The sequence below is a fragment of the Ochotona curzoniae genome, unplaced genomic scaffold (genome assembly GCF_017591425.1).
Source record: "Ochotona curzoniae isolate NIBS_2020 unplaced genomic scaffold, NIBS_Ocur_1.0 patch401, whole genome shotgun sequence".
Lineage (NCBI taxonomy): Eukaryota > Metazoa > Chordata > Mammalia > Lagomorpha > Ochotonidae > Ochotona > Ochotona curzoniae.
In genome coordinates this window covers 438,791-456,788 of record NW_024466975.1, presented here as the reverse complement: position 1 = coordinate 456,788, position 17,998 = coordinate 438,791, and the positions used below count along the sequence as shown (strand labels likewise).

At 37.1% G+C, this 17,998-nt stretch overlaps 1 long non-coding RNA gene across 1 annotated transcript in view; it reads left to right on the top strand.

Moving 5' to 3' along the window:
- LOC121167619 overlaps positions 1 to 17,998 on the top strand; it is a 135,301-nt gene that overhangs the window by 60,711 nt on the left and 56,592 nt on the right. The window contains exon 2 of the long non-coding RNA XR_005885604.1: positions 16,235 to 16,309. This is a non-coding gene — a long non-coding RNA (uncharacterized LOC121167619). The remainder of the gene's footprint in view (positions 1 to 16,234; positions 16,310 to 17,998) is intronic.

Below are 17,998 nucleotides of genomic sequence, written 5' to 3'. Positions count from 1 at the left end.
CTCCAGATGCATGCAATGAGCATATCTGGGCCAAGCTGAAACCAGGAGCTCAGACTCCACCCCATACCTAGGTTATTTATTTACACATAAAACAATATCCTTGACTGAAGAATATTTTTCTTTTAAGTTTGATAGTGTTTTACAGGTTTTGCAATATACATGGTAAAGATTTTTTTCTGAGGAGGGATTAACTGGATTGACTTCTTTTTTCAGTAAAATTGTCTTGGGATGTTGCTCTGAGATAGAAGGTACAAGAACAGAACTTTGAATTAGAGATTTACATGTGATCTTGGCATAGTGTCTGCCCTGGAGGTGGAAGATGGTTGAAGGACAAGCGACAGAGAAGATGGGATTTAGTCTTTTAAGAGCAGTTCTTTTAGCATATTAGCCACTAGATTTCTAAAGGTGTGGGATCGGAAATATTAAGGAATTTTGCTTAGATGATACATGGAAGGTGTGCTAGGTTTAAAAACTCAGGTTGCAAGTTTGGGTGCCAATCATTCCATTTAACTGGCTGTAGGAATATTAAATACCATTGAGTTTTAGGGTTTTTTTGAATGATGAAATGAAGGTATGATTATTCTTTCTTGAGATACAGTTATAGGGATTCAATGAATAAATAATGTCAACTGAACAGTGAATGACAGCATTTGTTTTAAAATGGCTAGGTATCTTCATATTGTGAATTCTGCAGAAACAAAGTTGAAGGTGATGCCTTTAGGAGGTCTGGGTGTTAGAATGTTGGAGAGCTCGGTGAATTTTCTCCGGTTTATCACATTTAAAAAGGCAGTAATTTTTGTCCCAGTGCTGACATCCATGCAGATTATAGGGAAATGAGAATTACATAGTGTGTGGCAAGGAATTTTTCATCTACACAATAAACATATATGCACAGATCCATTCCAGGAAAATAAGATAGAGTAATTGGTAGTTCCTTTGGATTTGGGGAGGTGGGATGCACTGGACAAATGCATTGAACTTACTTGTTTTACAAAGTATCTTATGTTAACTAAGTTAAGTGTCAACACTGACATTTTATGAGAGAAGGAATGCCAAGGATCCCATTTTATGGACAACCTAACTGGAAACATATGTTTTCCTCCTAGGAACTGGAAACTTTGACTTCAAATGAAAGCTCTGGCACTGGCCCTTGTGTGATCCTAAGTTAGGTGTCTAATTCCTTATCTGTGACATTGGGTGCCTCTCATCCTGCTATCTCTGTTATTTTTCACTAGGAAGTGAGGTGATCCCCTAGAGAGCTCCACCAAATCTTGTCTGCACTTTAAAGTGAAATCTTTAAGTCGTTATACAGAAGGTAGAACATAAGGGTAAGCAAGATCTCTCCATCTGATTCTCTGTGCCTGTGTTTTCAAAACCGAATGAAAGACGTAATTAGACTGAGAAGGACTAACTCGTGGTCTAAAACTAAGGTCCTAGAGGTCTATCATGTTTGGTTGTTCAGTGTGGTGATGTGGTAGCATTGCCAAGGACACAGTTCTGGGATCTTGTTAGCATTAAGACTCTTTGAAAATGAGTGGCTGCACTAGCCACCCGTTGTTTGTTTACGCTATGACTTTGGCACAATTTAGGCAAGTCTCAGAGGACAAGCAAAATGGAGAAAGTATATCCATTCTAGGAAGCTTCTGTTATCTCCATCCTTACAAAATGGGAGGTGAATGGTAAATTCTCATTTATGCATATTCTTTAAAAATAAGATAATATAGTGTATTATTTGCTTTGTTCACCTAATCCATTTCACACAAAACTATACTTATTTTTTTTTTTTACTAGGCTCTTCACTCCTTGAAATCACCAAATCTACTTCATTTCTGTTTTTTCAGGCTTGCTTACAGTGTTATTCAAGCAAAGATTTGGTTAATTATGGGTGATCATGATCTACTGTAGGAATTAGAGTTCGTATTATCATATAGTTACCAATTTTTTTCATTTTATTTTAATATCTCTGTCCTTTCTAATTTCTATCACAAGTTGAGAAACGCTTAAAAATTATAACATGCTCCATGTCAGGTTAAGACTGTGTTGACTCTGAGTTCACATAAATTGTTCTTGTCTGTATCCAGTTGATAATGCAGCTGTTATTTTTATAATGGTCTGAGTACATATCTGCACAACAGGCGGTGTCAACTCATAAGTTACTTGGTGTCATCTGCTTGAAAGTTTAAATTACTGAGCTCCATTACTGAAGTTATTATTTGTGGTTAAGAGGGAGTGGTACTCAGAGTGGCAACAAGAAAAAAATTTTTTAAATGAGAGTGGAAATTGACTGTTGTTAGATGTCTTTAAATTTATCTTGATTTAAATACATAAAATAAGTTCAAAAATACCATCCCTGCCTCATTTGCTTCAAACATTTTATTATATGGAAAGCAATAAATTCACTACAAAGATATATGGGACTAAAGATTAGTATTTGCAAGACCTTGTTGAATGATAGCCATTCTACTTTTATTCTAGTTTATAAACAAAACTCAGAAAACTCAGCAGGGATAGAAACTCACCCCCTGCCCCGCTTTTGGATATAATCATGGCAAATGTGAGAATATGCTAACTACAATATTTATCTTGCAGTGAATCCAAATTATCAATTGCTGAAGATCTGGGATTGTGCTTTATTTTTTCTGAATTCCAAGAGATCCCTACTTATGCCCTGCAGCCTGAGGACCCTCAGAATTGTTAATTAAATTGCTGTAGTATATCTTACGTTGTTAGCCCAAATTAAAAAAAAAATGTCTATGGCAGTGAATAACACACACGTTTTTCAAAAGACCTGTTTATTTGAAAGAGTGACAGTGGAGTCAGATCAAGGGGAAAGAATGGCGAGAAAGAGAAGCAGAAAGGGTTTGGTGGTAGGATTGATCTTCCAGTCTTCTGGTTCACTCCTCAAATGTCCAGGCAGGGAAACTAGACTGAAATCAGGAGCCAGGAACTTTATGTTAATCTTCCACATGGATGGCAGGATCCCAAGTACTTGTGCAGAAGTTAATTTTTGAAAAAGATTTGTTTTTTATTAGAAAGGCGGATTTTACATCTGCTGATTAACAATGGTTGTAATGACCAGAGCTGAATTTATTCAAAGCCAGGAGCAAGGAGCCAGGAGCCAGGAGCCAGGAGCCAGGAGCTTCTTCTGGGACTTTTACATAGGTGCAGGGTCCAAAGGCTTTGGGTCATCCTGTACTGCTTTTGCAGGACACAGGCCGGGAACTGGATCAGAAGTGGGGCAGCTGGGACACGAACTGGTGCCTTCATGGGATGCTAGGGCATAGGGGTAAGGATTTGCTAGCATTGGATCCCAAGAATTAATTTTTAATTTTTAAGTAACTTATAACTTTTAATTATTTTTTTATTTTATGCCTAGTTTGTAATACCTCCTTACATGTAAGAAAAATATATTAATTTCAAAAGCTAGAATTGCAGAATCATGAATAATCTTTTTGTAAGAGAAAGCATTTTATGGAATTGTAAATTTTCATTTTTGTGCAAAAGGTTTTGTGAATTTACCCACATTTAATACAGTTGCCCTTTAACCCAGTAGTTTTTAAATTTTGGTGTGCTAAGAATTACCCAGGGACTATGCTTAAAAATAGATTCTTGGGCCACATTCTCAGAATCACAGAATCACAATGTTTTTGTGGGGGCCTACTAATCCTTATGAAAATTTTTGTTTTAATAAGAACATACTTACTTGGAGGTATGGATAAAATAGAAAATAATAGAATCTTGGAGCAGTAGTGACTTGAGAAGAGAACTGGGATAGGCAGGCCAGTTGTAACAGTCACCTGCAGAGCATTTAGAAAAAGGAAACTTGATTCACTCAATAAGATTTTCGTTTAGTGGGCCTGGAAATCTGAACTTGGTAAAGCCTTTAAGGTTATCATCTAATCATCTAAGCTTTGAGACAACCTTTAACTCGCAACTCCAAGTGAGAATCCTTCCTATAATATTTCTAGCATAGATTCATCCAGTTTCAACTTTTGACTATTTCTATTTTGTGAGGCAATCTATTCCATTGGTTTTATCTTGGGCTGAACTGAAATCTCCCACCATGTAATTTACATCTACTAGTACTTTTTCTTTTGTGAAAAAGGAACAAAGATGAATTTACTGTTACCATTTACCATGTCCCACCGGCTAAACTAAATATTGTTACCTTTTCTTTGTTGACTTGAAATCATAAAACTAGATCATTTCCATAAGCTGCAAAATGGAGCATCAAATTAAATCTGCAGTGATCAAAATACAATTTTTGGACCGTGGAGAAATCTGGGATCCTTTCAAAGAGTTTGCAAAAGTATTTTCAATGTAACAGAAAAGTGCTATAGCCTTTCTTCACTACATTGACATCTGCCTGGAGAATGCAAAGCATATTGGACAAAAATGTTGGTGTCTTAGAACAAATCAAGGCAATGGCTCCAGGCTATATTAGTTTTCATTGAATGCTTTACCATCCGTTTTTTCTTATTATTTTGCTGAAGTAATAAAAATTATGAATTTTATTGATTCTTGATCTTTGAGAACATTTTTAAATGCTCTGGTTAAATAGAAAGTAGGCATAGAGCACTTATCCTACTTATCCAAGTGCAGTTTATCTTGGAGAAAACCACTTGTGTGAATGAGTTGAAATAACTGCTTTTTAGAGTAAAATACAACTTTTATTAAAAGAAGGACTAACAATCATAATAGTTAGATTCAGAACCTTGGCAGATGTATTCTCAGAACTGATGGAAGTGAGCCCACTTATTTTATGAAAATCAGCCAACATTTTAAAATTTGTGTTTTTGTCAACAAACAAGCTTCCAGGGGAAGTAATTTGGGAGGCTGTATCTACCCCTGTGAATCTGATCACTTCTCAGTATACTTAAAAACTTCTCAGCTAAGATTGGAAGTGCTATTAAGAAATGTGTTTTTAAAAATACTATATATAAAAATTTTGTAATTCTGTGAACCACTGTTTTTCAAAAGAAATAGTATGTGATATTACAGTCATGGATGTCTAAAGATCCATTTTTTGGAAAAGATTTCTTTTATTTTTATTCGAAAGGCAGAGTCACAAAGAGAGAGGGAGAGACAGAGAGATCTTGTATCTATTGGTTCACTCCCCAAATGGGCACAGGGTTGGAGCTGGCACATATTGGAATCCAGGCACCAGGCACCAGGAGTTTCTTCTGGGTTTCTCTTATGGGTGTAGGGTCCCAAGAACTTGAGCCATCCTCTGCTGCCTTCCCCGGCCATAAGCTGGGAGCTGGATGGGAAGTGGAGCAGCTGAGACATGCAGTGGTGCCCATATGGGATTCTAGCACCATAGGCAGAGGTTTAGCCTGCCACCATACCACAGTGCCAACCCCTAAAGATCCATATAAAGTCAGTGGATTAAAAAATATATATACCTAGGGACTAGAGTTTTGGTGTAGTAAGTAAAACTGCCACCTGCAACATCCCACGTAGGCACCAGTTTCTGCCCCAGCTGCTCCACTTCTGTTCCTTGTCCCTGCTATTGGCCTGGGAAAAGCAGTGAAAGATGGTCCAAATGTTTGGGTCCCTTGCCATTATTGTGGAAGGCTCACATGAAGCTCCTGGCTTCTGGCCTTGGTTTGTCCTGGTGCTGGGTGTTGCAGTGACCTATGGAGTGAACCAGTGAATGAAAAATTTTTGTGTGTCTCCCTTGCTCTCTGTAATTCTGACTTCTGAAATAAATAAATCTTTAAAAGTAAAATGAAAGAAAATGAGTATAATTTTACTGATATCCAGATTCCATATTGTAGTTAACCTCTGAGAAATAGCCATTACCAAATTTTGATATGATATTAGAGAAGAAGGTCCACAACTACTTGAAAAGACCATTAAAACACTCAGCCTCCTTCTAATTGCTGGTACATATTTGTGTAAATGGGTGCTTTTTGTAATCTTTTACAAACCAGCATATCAGAAGAGATTGAGTGCCATAATACCTATGAAAAACTCCACTGTCTTTTGTAAACCAAGCTTTTAAGAGATTTGTAAAAATGTTCAACAGTGCCAATCTTTAAATTTTTTTGTCATAGAAATATATTTCATTAAACATGTTTTATTACCATGTAATGGACTGACTCTTGTCTTGCTAAATGAAGAAATAGCATCATTAAATTTCTAAATTCTAGTTTACCAGTAAATACTGGTAAATGTATAGTAACTGTTAGGGACCTTGTATGTTTTTAAAAAGATTTTGTTTATTTTTATTGGAAAGCCAGATTTACAGAGAGAAGCAGAGACACAGAGAAAGATTTTTTGTCTGCTGGTTCACTCCGCTAGTGACTGCAATGGGTGTTGTTGAGCTGATGTGGAGCCAGGAGCCAGGAGCCAGGAGCTTCTTCTGGACCTCCCACACAGGTACAGGGTCTCATGGACTTAAGCCATCCTCAATTGCTTTCCCAGGCCACAGGCAGGGAGCTGGATGGGAAAGTGGAGCAGCTGGGACACAAACTGGCACCAATATGGGATCTCAGAATGTGCAAAGCAAGGATTTAGCCCAGGACCCAGGTGATTGAATAATTTTAAGAATTTAAAGCAGTTGTTGAAACAAAAGGGTGAGAACTCTGGAGGAGATGATCTCTAAAGTTCATTTCTACTATTATTCTTAGAACATGAAACTGTTTCTAACAAAGCATGGCTTGTGTAAAGTCTCAGCCATTCTGCTCTGAATGTTTTGTCAATGTCCCTCTCAATTTTGGACCCCAACATTGAGATAATGTATAGTGGCATAAAATATGGAAAGCTTCCTGTGAGTCACTTTCCTAGACATTAATAACTTCTGCCTTAGAAGATATGATGCCAATAACTGAATTTTTTTCTGCTCATGATTATAATGTTCTTGTTAATAACAATCACATAGAAAAAAAAAACTAGGCATTAGTGTCAGATTAGTTCCTTTGTAACTTAATTTTCAAATTTTATTTTAAAAAAATCACTTAAGGGTCCTGCATGGTGGCACAAGTGGTTAAGGTCCTCGCCTTGCATGCCCCGGGATCCCATATGGGCGCCGGTTCTATCCCGGCAGCCCTGCTTCCCTTCCAGCTCCCTGCCTGTGGCCTGGGAAAGCAGTCGAGGATGGCCCAAAGCTTTGGGACCCTGTACCCGTGTGGGAGACCTGGAAGAGGCTCCTGGCTTTGGATCGGCATAGTATCGGCCCGTTGCGCTCACTTGGGGAGTGAATCATCGGACGGAAGATCTTCCTCTCTGTCTCTCCTCTCTGTATATCCGCCTTTCCAATAAAAAAAAAAAAGAAAAAATCACTTAAGTGTGTGTGTGAAAGAGGCAGAGATAGATTGATTGAGAGAGGGAAAGAAAGGGAGAGCCCTCTTCCATTGTGGTTAACTTCCCATCTCTCTTTTTTAAAAATTAATTAATTTGTTTTATTAATTGCATTGCATTATGTGACACAGTGTTATGGGCACTGGGATTCCCTCCACCCCTCCCCGAACCCTCTCCCCATGGAGGATTTCTCCACCTTGCTGCGTTCAAATTCATTGGAAGTATTTACCAAGCATAACGTCCAGTGTCTTTTTATCCTAGTGGATTCAACGATTTCTTGGTGAGACCATCTCTGGTCTGAAGGTAAAGCCAGCTAAGTATCATCCCAATCAATTAAAGGTCCTGACATAACATCAACAACCATTTACAACCTTATGGCATTAATTGATATGGTATTGATTAATAGTATGTTGATAGGAAAATGTGGTTTCTTAACTACATCCTGTGACTTCTTCTTAGACATTTCAATTTTGGTTTATATTCAACCTGATTCCATACAGTTATCAGTTTAGGTACAGTGCTTTTTTTTCTTTTTTTTAGAATGGGTGTGCAGAGAAATCCCCCATACCCCAGTGAGGCATAACTAATCTTTGTGTCCCACCTAGGGAGGCATATTAACTTCCCATCTCTTTTAATGGTTGAATATTGAGTAGGTTTGGTAGAAGTTGAAAGCCTTGAACTAAGCCTCAGTGTTCAATATGATTAGTGGGATCCAACCACTGGAGCCATCACCTGTTGTCTGTTGCCGTTTCTGTGTCAGGAAGCTTGAGTTAGGAGCTGAAGCTGGCGCTCAAATCCAGGCACTTTGATTTGGAACATGGGTGTCTTTTTTTATGATTTATTTTTTAATTGAAAGGCAAATTTATAGAGAAAGAGAGATAGAGAGCGAGCTTTCATCTGTTGCATCACTCCCCAAATGACCACAGTTCTCTCAACTGAGGTGATCTGGAACCAGGTGCCAGAGGCTTTTTCCTGGTCTTCTGTGTGGGTCCCAAGTAGTTGGGGCATCCTCTGCTGCTTTCCCAGGCACTTTAACAGACAGCTGGTTCAGAAATGGAGCAGCTGAGACTCAAACCCAACACTGCAGCTCCAGCACCCAATGAATGCTTTGAAAGCAGTTTTTTTTTTTTTTTCAGATTATTTATTTGAAAGTTAGAGAAGGGGTAGGGGACAGAGTGAGAGAGAGGGAGGGAGGGACAACAAACAGGAGGGGTGAGGTGGAGAGAGGAAGAAACTCTGGGCTAGGATGAAGGTAGGAGCCTAGAACTCCATCTGGGTCTCCCACATGGGTGGCAGAGTACCAAGTAGTTGAGTCACTTTCTGCTGCTTTCTCAGGTACATTCGCAGGAAGCTGGATCATAAATGGAGCAGCTATGGATGGCGCTGTGCTTATATGGGGTACAAGTATCTGGGGATGCAGTATATTCCATTGTGGCACAACACTGGGACATGAAAGCTATTGTTTTAACTCAGTGGCTCATCATTAATAGTATTATTAAACCAGTGGGTCAAAAATTTGTTAAAAATTATTTGATACTTGCTTGAGTTTTAACCATGCAATGTTATCATTTGCAAAGGTAGACAAAATTTTGTTATTGGTTTTTGATAAGCACTTTGGTACCTAAAATAATACCTTAAAATCATTGAGTGTCAGATTTAGAAAGCCATTTAATCTAGCCATTCATTTGATGCTTGAACCTTCTTACTAAATTAAGATATAAAAAGAATAGGAGAGGGATATAAAAAGAAATAGCTGTGATTTAAAGACAAAACTGTAACTAGGGTTAAAAAATTTAACTTGAAAACTTTTTTAAAATTTCTTTTAATTTTTATCATTTTATAATACAGTTCCATAGGCCCTTGGGTTTCCCTTATCCCTTCTCCAATTCCCTCCCCTTCACTGAGTTCCCCTATATCATTACTGTACTATAGTTCTTCATACACAGTCATATGTCCATCGTTGTGGGTACGGACAAGGGCAGAGAGTCCAGCATTCCATTGTCAAGATATAATATACAGTTTCATTGGTAGTCCATCTTTGGTTTGGTGTGGAAGTAGAGATGCATACTGCATTGTATCCTCGCATCTGGATATGATAGTCTTCATTACACAGTTACCATACATAACCTCTAATGAAAAGCCACAATACAAACTCAACAAGTGGAAGAAATAGAAATTTACAGTGCCTCATATGAAGTTAAATAAAATGCTGGTAGACATGATGGTCTCCATTACACAGGTACTGTATAATCCCCTTAAATGAAAAGCCACAAAATAAAATCAACAACCAGACGAAAAAAAAATCAACAATACCATGAAGTTAAATAACATGCTACTGAATAACTAATGTGTTGCTGAAGAAATGTGAAAGAAGATCAAGAACATTTTTTAAGAAAATGATGCTTTTGTATGAACTATGAGTCATTGAAGAATTTAATCAGAAGAAAATGTTTTGAAGAGGTGAAACTAACAAAAAAGGATCAAAATCCACCAGATACAGTTTCTGCTGATCATTGTTGGTGAAATGTGTCTCCTGTAGGCAATAAGTAGATGGTTTTTGAATTTATCCAGTCTACTAACTATGACGTTTGATGGATGACTTTAAGCCATTTACATTCAGAGTTGATATAAATAGATGGTAATTTGGACTTGTCATTTAGCAATGGGTTGTTTATTGATTTAGTCTTCTGTTGTTATTTTACTGGGATGTTCTTTGCATTTGCTTTGGTTTTCGTTGGTGCTATTCCTTTTCTCTGTCAAGAGAACATCCTTAAGTATCACTTGTAGGTCAGGTTTGGAAGAGCCATATCTTTTACCTTTTCTTTACTGAAGAAGAATTTTACTTCATTTTCAAAGACAAAGGAAAGTTTTGCTGAGATTGTTATCCTGGGCCGACAATTTTTTTTTTCTTTTAGAATCTGGAAAATGTCAATCCATTCTCTTCTGGCCTGTAGAATTTCCTGTGAGAAATCTCCTGTGAATCTAATTGCCATTCCTTTGTTTCAATTGATTATTTTCAGATGCACATTTAAGGATCTTTTCCTTATGTTCAACTGAAGAGAGCTTGATTATCATGTGTCGTGGTGAAAATCTCTTTTGGTCAAGCCTGTTGGGAATTCGATGCAGCCCCTGTATTTTGTTTTCCAACTCTTTCTCCAGATTAGGAAAAATTTCCTTTGTTATTTCGGTAAATACATTTTTAAACCCAGCTTCTCTTCCTGTACCTCCTGGAACTCCCATAACTCTTATATTTGGCCTCTTAATAGTGTCTTTCAATTTTTTCATGTTTTTTTTTTTTTAACTTGACCTAGCTCTGCTTCCAGCTTTTTTGTTTGTTCCCACCTGGTGACAGGAAATATCCTCTAATTTTGAGATTGTTTCTTCTGCCTCCTTCATTCTATTTTGGAGATTCTCCACTGTACCTTTAATGTGCTCCACTGTATTCCTAATTTTTGATATATCAACTTTCATTTGATTCATTTCCAGTGTGACATATTCCTTAAATTCCTTGAACTCCTGTATGTGCTTCTTGTTGTTGATAAGAAGCTTTGTAACAAGTGTTTTGAATTCTGTATCCCCCATTTTCTTGATATCTTCTCCAGTGAACTTTGAGGTTGTCAAGGGATTTTGCTCCTTTGCAGGGAGTCTTCAGTAACATCCATTGTGCCTCTGTCTCTTCCTTTGGTTTTGATCATTGTACTTCTGGTTACCAGATTTTTCTCCTTGGGGCAGGTTTCTAAGCTTTGTCACCCACAGGTCTACAGTTTGATTTTACTTATTGCAGTTGGTACATGGCTCTTTGCAGTCACTTGTGTCACTCCCTCCAGCAAGTTCCAGGTCTTGTTTTCTTATGTTAGATTTCCACCGTGGTCTCCATACCCCCAGCACCTGGCTAAACAGTCTCCGCCTCCTGTGATACCATGCTGAGGCTGCACTGTTGTCTGTAAAACCTTTCTCCCACTTCTGGTTGGAGCAGTTCCCAGGATTATGGAGACACCAGGTGTCCTATATAGGTAGTTGTTGTTGTTGCTGAGCTTGCCACAACCTGTTGGCTATTAGGTCTGAGAGCCTATTTTGACCTGCATGATGCCACAGTTAGTATTATTTTTCTGTGGGACCAGTACAATGCACTGAGCTCAGTGAGTGCATGTTGTCCCTGCAGTCTTAAAGTCTTTTCCACACTGTGGGAAATGGTTCCTGATGTGCCACTACTGCAGTTTTTAATCTGCTGGCTGTCAGGTCAGAGGGCTACCTGCACTTGTCTTTAGTGAAACCTGTAGGATACCACAGTATTGCAGTTCACTGAGCCAGAAATGAGTTCACTCCCATCTCCACGCATGCACAGTCCTTTCCCATAGCCTTTTCCTCCTTAAACAAAATGTTGCCTAATTCACCTTTAGGAGGTGTACTGGGATGTGAAATCCACCCTGTTCTCGCCTTGTCTATCTGGGATCTGCTGCTCTCTCTGCTCCTGGTCAAATCGAATGGACTAGGAAGATGGACAGTTCTTTGGGTTCACCTCCTGAGCTCCCATTCAAAGTCCCTTCCCACCTGGTTGCTGGTGGAGGTCTGGCTGCTGGTGGAGTTCAGATACCGTTTGCTGAATGCTGCTGGGTATCAGTCACTGCAACACCACACCATTGTTTTCACTGCTTTCCTGTGTCTGTCAGTCTCCAGGTACCCTCTGCTGTTGTTCTGTCCTCTCCCGTTTCCTGGAATGTGCCCTCTCTGCTTCACACTGGCTAATATTTCTCTGTTTAAATGTGTCTCTACCCTATTCCACTATCTTGATTCTCTTAAAAACTTTTAAAGTTTAATTTTACTGGTAGGTGGCAGTGTTTTTATTTGCTATTTCCCTTGTATGTCACCTATTTTTTGGCAGAGTGTGACATGTTTTGGTGCGAATGTTTTTGGTTTTTTTCACTTGATGTCAAGTTACTTGTTTGGTTTCTCAGTCTAATTGTGAGTTTTTTTGTTAAAGTAGGTTACCCTAACTCTGTATTATTGCTCTTGAATATGCAAGTGATATACTGAATTTTAGAGAATGGATTTATTGATTTGGGACACATTAGGTTTGTTATGTATAAAAAGTCTAAATAAAGCCAACTTATAAGAATAAAATAGTAGAAATAAACCTGGAGCTTCATACTTGATGTTAACATTTTTGTTTTGTTGTACTTTATTTTGTGGTACTTGTTCACTATAATACAGAAACATATATTTTAATCCTATAAATTGATTGGCTGTTTTAATGCGTATTTTGTCATTCAATAATATGTTGTGGCCATCTTTTATGTCAATGAGTATAGACATCAGGAACGGTTTTGTAATGAGTTTGTTATGATCATTTTAAAAAATTTTAATTATATTAGTATTTTTGAATTTTATGGTACAATTGCTTAGGGTCTGGGATTTTCCTAACCCTTCTCAAAATTCCCAACTCCCGACTGATTTTCCCCATATTATTACATAAGCAGTCATATATCAGTCTGTTAAGATTTTTCAAAGTAACATTGTAAATGCAAAGAATATGAACATGGGAACTTTTACTACTGTTAAGCAGCTGTTCATATAAATTGACTCAATTTATATTCCCTTCAATGATACAAGATGGTACTTATTTTTCTCTTCCCTCACAAACACCAATTTTTATTCAATGAGATATTTTATTCAATGATATATTGCTGGTGAATGTTTTATTCACATTTTTTGACTATTTGAGTGAATAATGCTATCTCTTATTAACGTTTTTCTTTTATTCCATATTTGCATTTCTTATACATTTATCCTTTATACTTTCATACATTTTTATTTAATTTTGAAAAGATTTATTAATTTATTTGACAGAGAGTGTCATAATGAGATATGGAGAGACAGAGGGATCTTAGATCTGTGGTTCACTTTCCAAGTGTTTATAATAGTTAGGACTGGTCCAGACTGAATCCAAGATCTAGAAACTCCATTTGGTGTTCCCACATGGGTATGAGGGATCTCAGTATGTGCATCTTCACTCACTGCCTTCCCAGGTGCCTTAGCAAGAAGCGGGATCAGAAACCAGTGTAGCTAGTACTGAAATTGATACTTGATATTAGACCTGGGTGTCCCTAGTGGCAGTCCAGTGCACTTCACCACAATGTCTTACCCCTACGTTTTTATTTTGAAGTGTTTGAAATATGCATTTAAAAAAATTTAGCAATTTAAAATACGTAAAAGAACTGCTAAATAGCATGGACCATGTCATCATCCGTGGATAGATGTAACTGTGACCCTAGCTAGATGATTGATTGAGATCTTTAACATGAAAGATCACAGATTTTCTTTTTTCTTTTTAAAAAATATTTAAAATATTTGTATTCTTACTGTTTGGTGCTGACCCTAGTTCATGAAACTCTTGGCTGAATGAATGAATGATCATATAAAGGAGTAGAGCAATTGATGGCTCTGAGTGTTGTAAGGATTTGTTTTGCTGAGCAGAGCAGTGATTTGTTCAGGGATTTCCTTCTGTATCTTCTCACTTTGTATTTTTCTCAGTAACGAAGTGACCATGTTTAAAGGTAGAGTGCCAACAGAGAGAGAAGACTCACAGAAATCTTCTATCCATTACTTCACTCCCTAAATGGTCACAATGGCAAGTGCTAGGCTGGTCCAAAGCTAGAAGCAAGAGCTTTTTCTGATTCTCCCATGTGGGTGCAGTGACTTAAGCACTTGGACACGTCCTCTGCTTTCTGTCCAGGTTAGCAGGGAACTAGATTGGAAGTGTGTCAGCTGGGACTTGAACAGCACCAATATGGGAGGCCAGTGCTGCAGCTGGACATTTATCTTGCAAGACACTGGTCCCAGGAAATATCTTTAGCATTTTCTCTTATCTCTCAGTCATTTCCCAAAAAAATGAAGTGATGGAATGTACCATGTAGCTTGTTTGATTCCAGTGAGTGCTTTTAAAGGCATGATTTCCAGAAGAACAATGTAAATATTTTTAAAATGTGCACCCGCTAATAACTTTTTGTATTGTGTGGAGTTTACGATGTTGGATATACTGACATAGTATTTTGCTATATATCTTGTGGATAACTTCTTTGTGACAAAATTATAATTTATAACTCTAAGAGAATAAAATGTGAAAAATGCCTTTTGTCAGAACAAGCAATACTTATTGGGTTTTGCACATACATGTTGAGATAGTGTTATGTTATCCAAAACAAAATTCTGTTCTTGGATTCTGACATCTGAAAGCCACGAAGAAGAATAAAATATCAAAAATTAAGGATAGAATTACCTTCTGTTGACAAAACTTTCCTGTAGTTCCTTTACCTCGGGAAGTGGCATCATAGCACTCCTGGAAACTGATGAGACTGCAGTGGGGAAGATATGAGACGCTATTCCCACAGAGAAAGTGAAGTCCATTTCACAAACGTAATGGTGTACTCAACAGTGACGTGCAAAACTGTGTAGTGCCCAGGTTTTATGATCTGTTAGTCTTGATTAGAAAATAGATAACATTACCTGAGTCACTTAGATAAAAGTGAATTTTGAGGGCTAGGGAGGGGTTTATTAGATGTTTATTTCAGATCCCAACATATGTAATCTATACTGTATTTATATTCTAATTGCAGACTGGTTGCTGGTTCCTGAATGAATTTTACTTAAATCTGGTTAGCTCTAAGTAACCTAGATGTTTACTAGCTATAGTTAAAGGTTGTAGATCGAATCAAACTAATTTGCAGAGTCTAGGAGTTTTTGACTTTAATTAGAAACCTAAGTTCATTATTGCTTTCAGTTGGACACCACTCGTTGCCATCCTCACATTTTGGAAAGCATACAGCCTCACTAACAAAGTTTCTGTGTTTTCATGCAACTAAAAATGTGCTGTATTTAGACCAAACAATAAAAATAAACTACCAAGCTACCTTCTAATGCATGGGGGTTCTGCAGAGAGGAAACCATAGATATTTAGAGGCATAAAGTGACTCATTGTGCTAGTTAAAATGTTTTAAAAGCCTGGCTTCGTGTGTTTGAGTTGCGTCTGTTCCCTCTTCAGCCAAAAGTAAAGTGTGTACAAGGAAGAGATTTTTTTAATTCAGTTGTGGCTCATGCAGAATGCATGGTATCCAGTCCAGGCATCTAATGAGTTTCAAGCCTTTGTCAGGATAAAAACCGTCTCTTTTCTTACTAATTCTACTTACAGGTAGTCCGTTTGAACATATTCAGGATATTCTCTGTGAAGTTAATTGATCTGAAATTGTAGAAATAAAATAAGCATTTTAAAACTATAACTTCTAAAGAGGAAATAAGCCTTTTTTAAAAAAAGATTTATTTTTATAATTTTTTTTTTATTGGAAAGGCGGATATACAGAGAGGAGAGACAGAGAGGAAGATCTTCCGTCTGATGATTCACTCCCCAAGTGAGCGCAACGGGCCGATGCCATGCCAATCTGAAGCCAGGAACCTCTTCCGGGTCTCCCACGCGGGTGCAGGGTCCCAAAGCTTTGCTTTCCCGGGCCACAGGCAGGGAGTTGGAAGGGAAGCGGGGCTGCCGGGATAGAACCGGCACCCATACGGGATCCCGGGGCATGCAAGGCGAGGACCTTAACCACTTGCGCCACCGCGCTGGGCCCCGAAATAAGCCTTTTATAAGCCTATTTTCTTTTTATATTGAAAATTCTCATTTGTTTTTACTTATTTGCCCTTTTAGCCACTTACTTTAGACTGACAATTTTTATAAGAGCTATCTAAGATATTGTTTTCTTATATATAGAACAATGCAATAACTATTTTGGCATTGTAATTTTGGAAAAGAATTTTCAGAGTAAGTGGGAACAATTGCTTGGGTTAAAATTAATGATTTGTATTTAGAATGTATACTTCAATAAAATGCATAAATGCAAACGTACTTATCCTTTTTCATTTCATTATCTCTCCAAATTTTCAGGTCAATTTCATGAATTCAAAGGCAAATTACCAGTGATTTCTGGGTGCTGGGGCTGACGTTTTTGTGTGTGTAATTGTAAGTATTGGTTTCTTTTATGATTTTTCTCATCGCATAGTGAAAAAAATTACTGTTTGTAATCAATTTCTCAACTTCTCCTTCCTGTTTTAATTTTATTAGTTTCTTTTTAAAGGTTTTCTTAAGAGGAGTATTAGAAAAAAGTGGCAGCTGATGGGAAAAAATTGAGTTTTTGTAATTTGCAGCGGAATAGCACAATGCAGGGCCCACTACAGTAGGCCGAAAGATAAATATCTTACTTTTTGAGATGGGGGCTCCATTGTAGTGTTGGGTTACCTTAAAGAGTCTAGTCTATATACACATGAATAATTTACTCTGATAACTTCTTACATCTTCTGGTTATCTGGACTTGAAAAGTGCTACGTGCCTGTGCTCTTAGAAAGATGTGAGATCATACAGAATTCAAAGAGCTGTCAGTACATGGGGAGATTATGTGCTGAGGAGCCAAAGACTCATTTGGTGAATATGTAATGCAGATCAAAACTGTGGTATTTCTACCCTGTTTCCTATCCCCAAAAACTCTGTTATATTTTTAACAGTGTTTGGAAGAAAAAAGGTATCTTTCTCTCAGGAAACAAGATAAATTTAAAGAAAAATAATACAATGAAATTCTAAGATCTATTAAAGTACTGTAAGTTAACTGATATGTTTGCCATATAGAGTATGTAGCAAGTATTAAAAATGTTTCTGTGAATATAGTTCTGTATTTAAATAACTTGAGTTTAAAGTATATTTCTAATTGTGCATTGTTGGAAACTGCATTTCCATTTAAGGGACTCTTACATTTGGTAACAGCAAAGACATAGGAAACTCTTTGTTAGTATAATGCTGTAAAGAAGAGTTGCGAACATACTTTTAGGAAAGTCTTTGAAAAAAAACATAATAAATTATAGTTTAAGTGATTTAAGCAGAAAGGCATCAACAACTTAAGATCAAGTTTATCTTTTTTTATGTGGTATTATTACTTGATATAAGCATTTTTGAGCCAGATTTTTAAAAACTAGTTACACATTTTAATATATTTGTAATGGTATAAGAATGAATAAATTGTTATTTTTACAAAATTGTATCAATTTATGTTTTATTATTTAAAGTTCCCATTCTTAGGTAATATAAAATTATATAAATTGCATGGTTCATTTTAATTAAACATTTGTGCAAGGTGTCATGGTGAGGATTAGGAGGCAAAGTAGATAGAGAAAGAAATGTGAAGTATCTTTAAGGACTTGGTGAAAACAGAGGTCTTAGGAAGCTGAGCTAATCTTTTTAGAACTCTAAATGAAGAGAAACAACTTGGCACCGTCTGAATTTTACCTTAGTTGCTTTGTCTTTTGCTTCTTTTCTTCTCTTAAATTGTTCACTCATTTGCTTTAAAGGTTTTTAGGATGATTCAGTTTTTAAAATAACAATCATGATTGCCAGTTTTTTTTTGACAAATGTAACCTTCAATGTAATATAGCTTATGGTTCCATCACTCAGAGGCCCCGTTGCCAGAGTTCTTTACTTCTTCCTTCACATCCTGATAAACATATACTAAATATGAACGGAAGTCATCCAGTTAGCTGAAGATTGCTTGTGACTTAACAAAGGAATAAATACTAAAAATTGGAAGCAGCAGCATTATTGATACAGTTCTCTTATGGTTATTTTTGAAGTTCAATTTTAAAAAAGACAAAGCACATAGTAAGA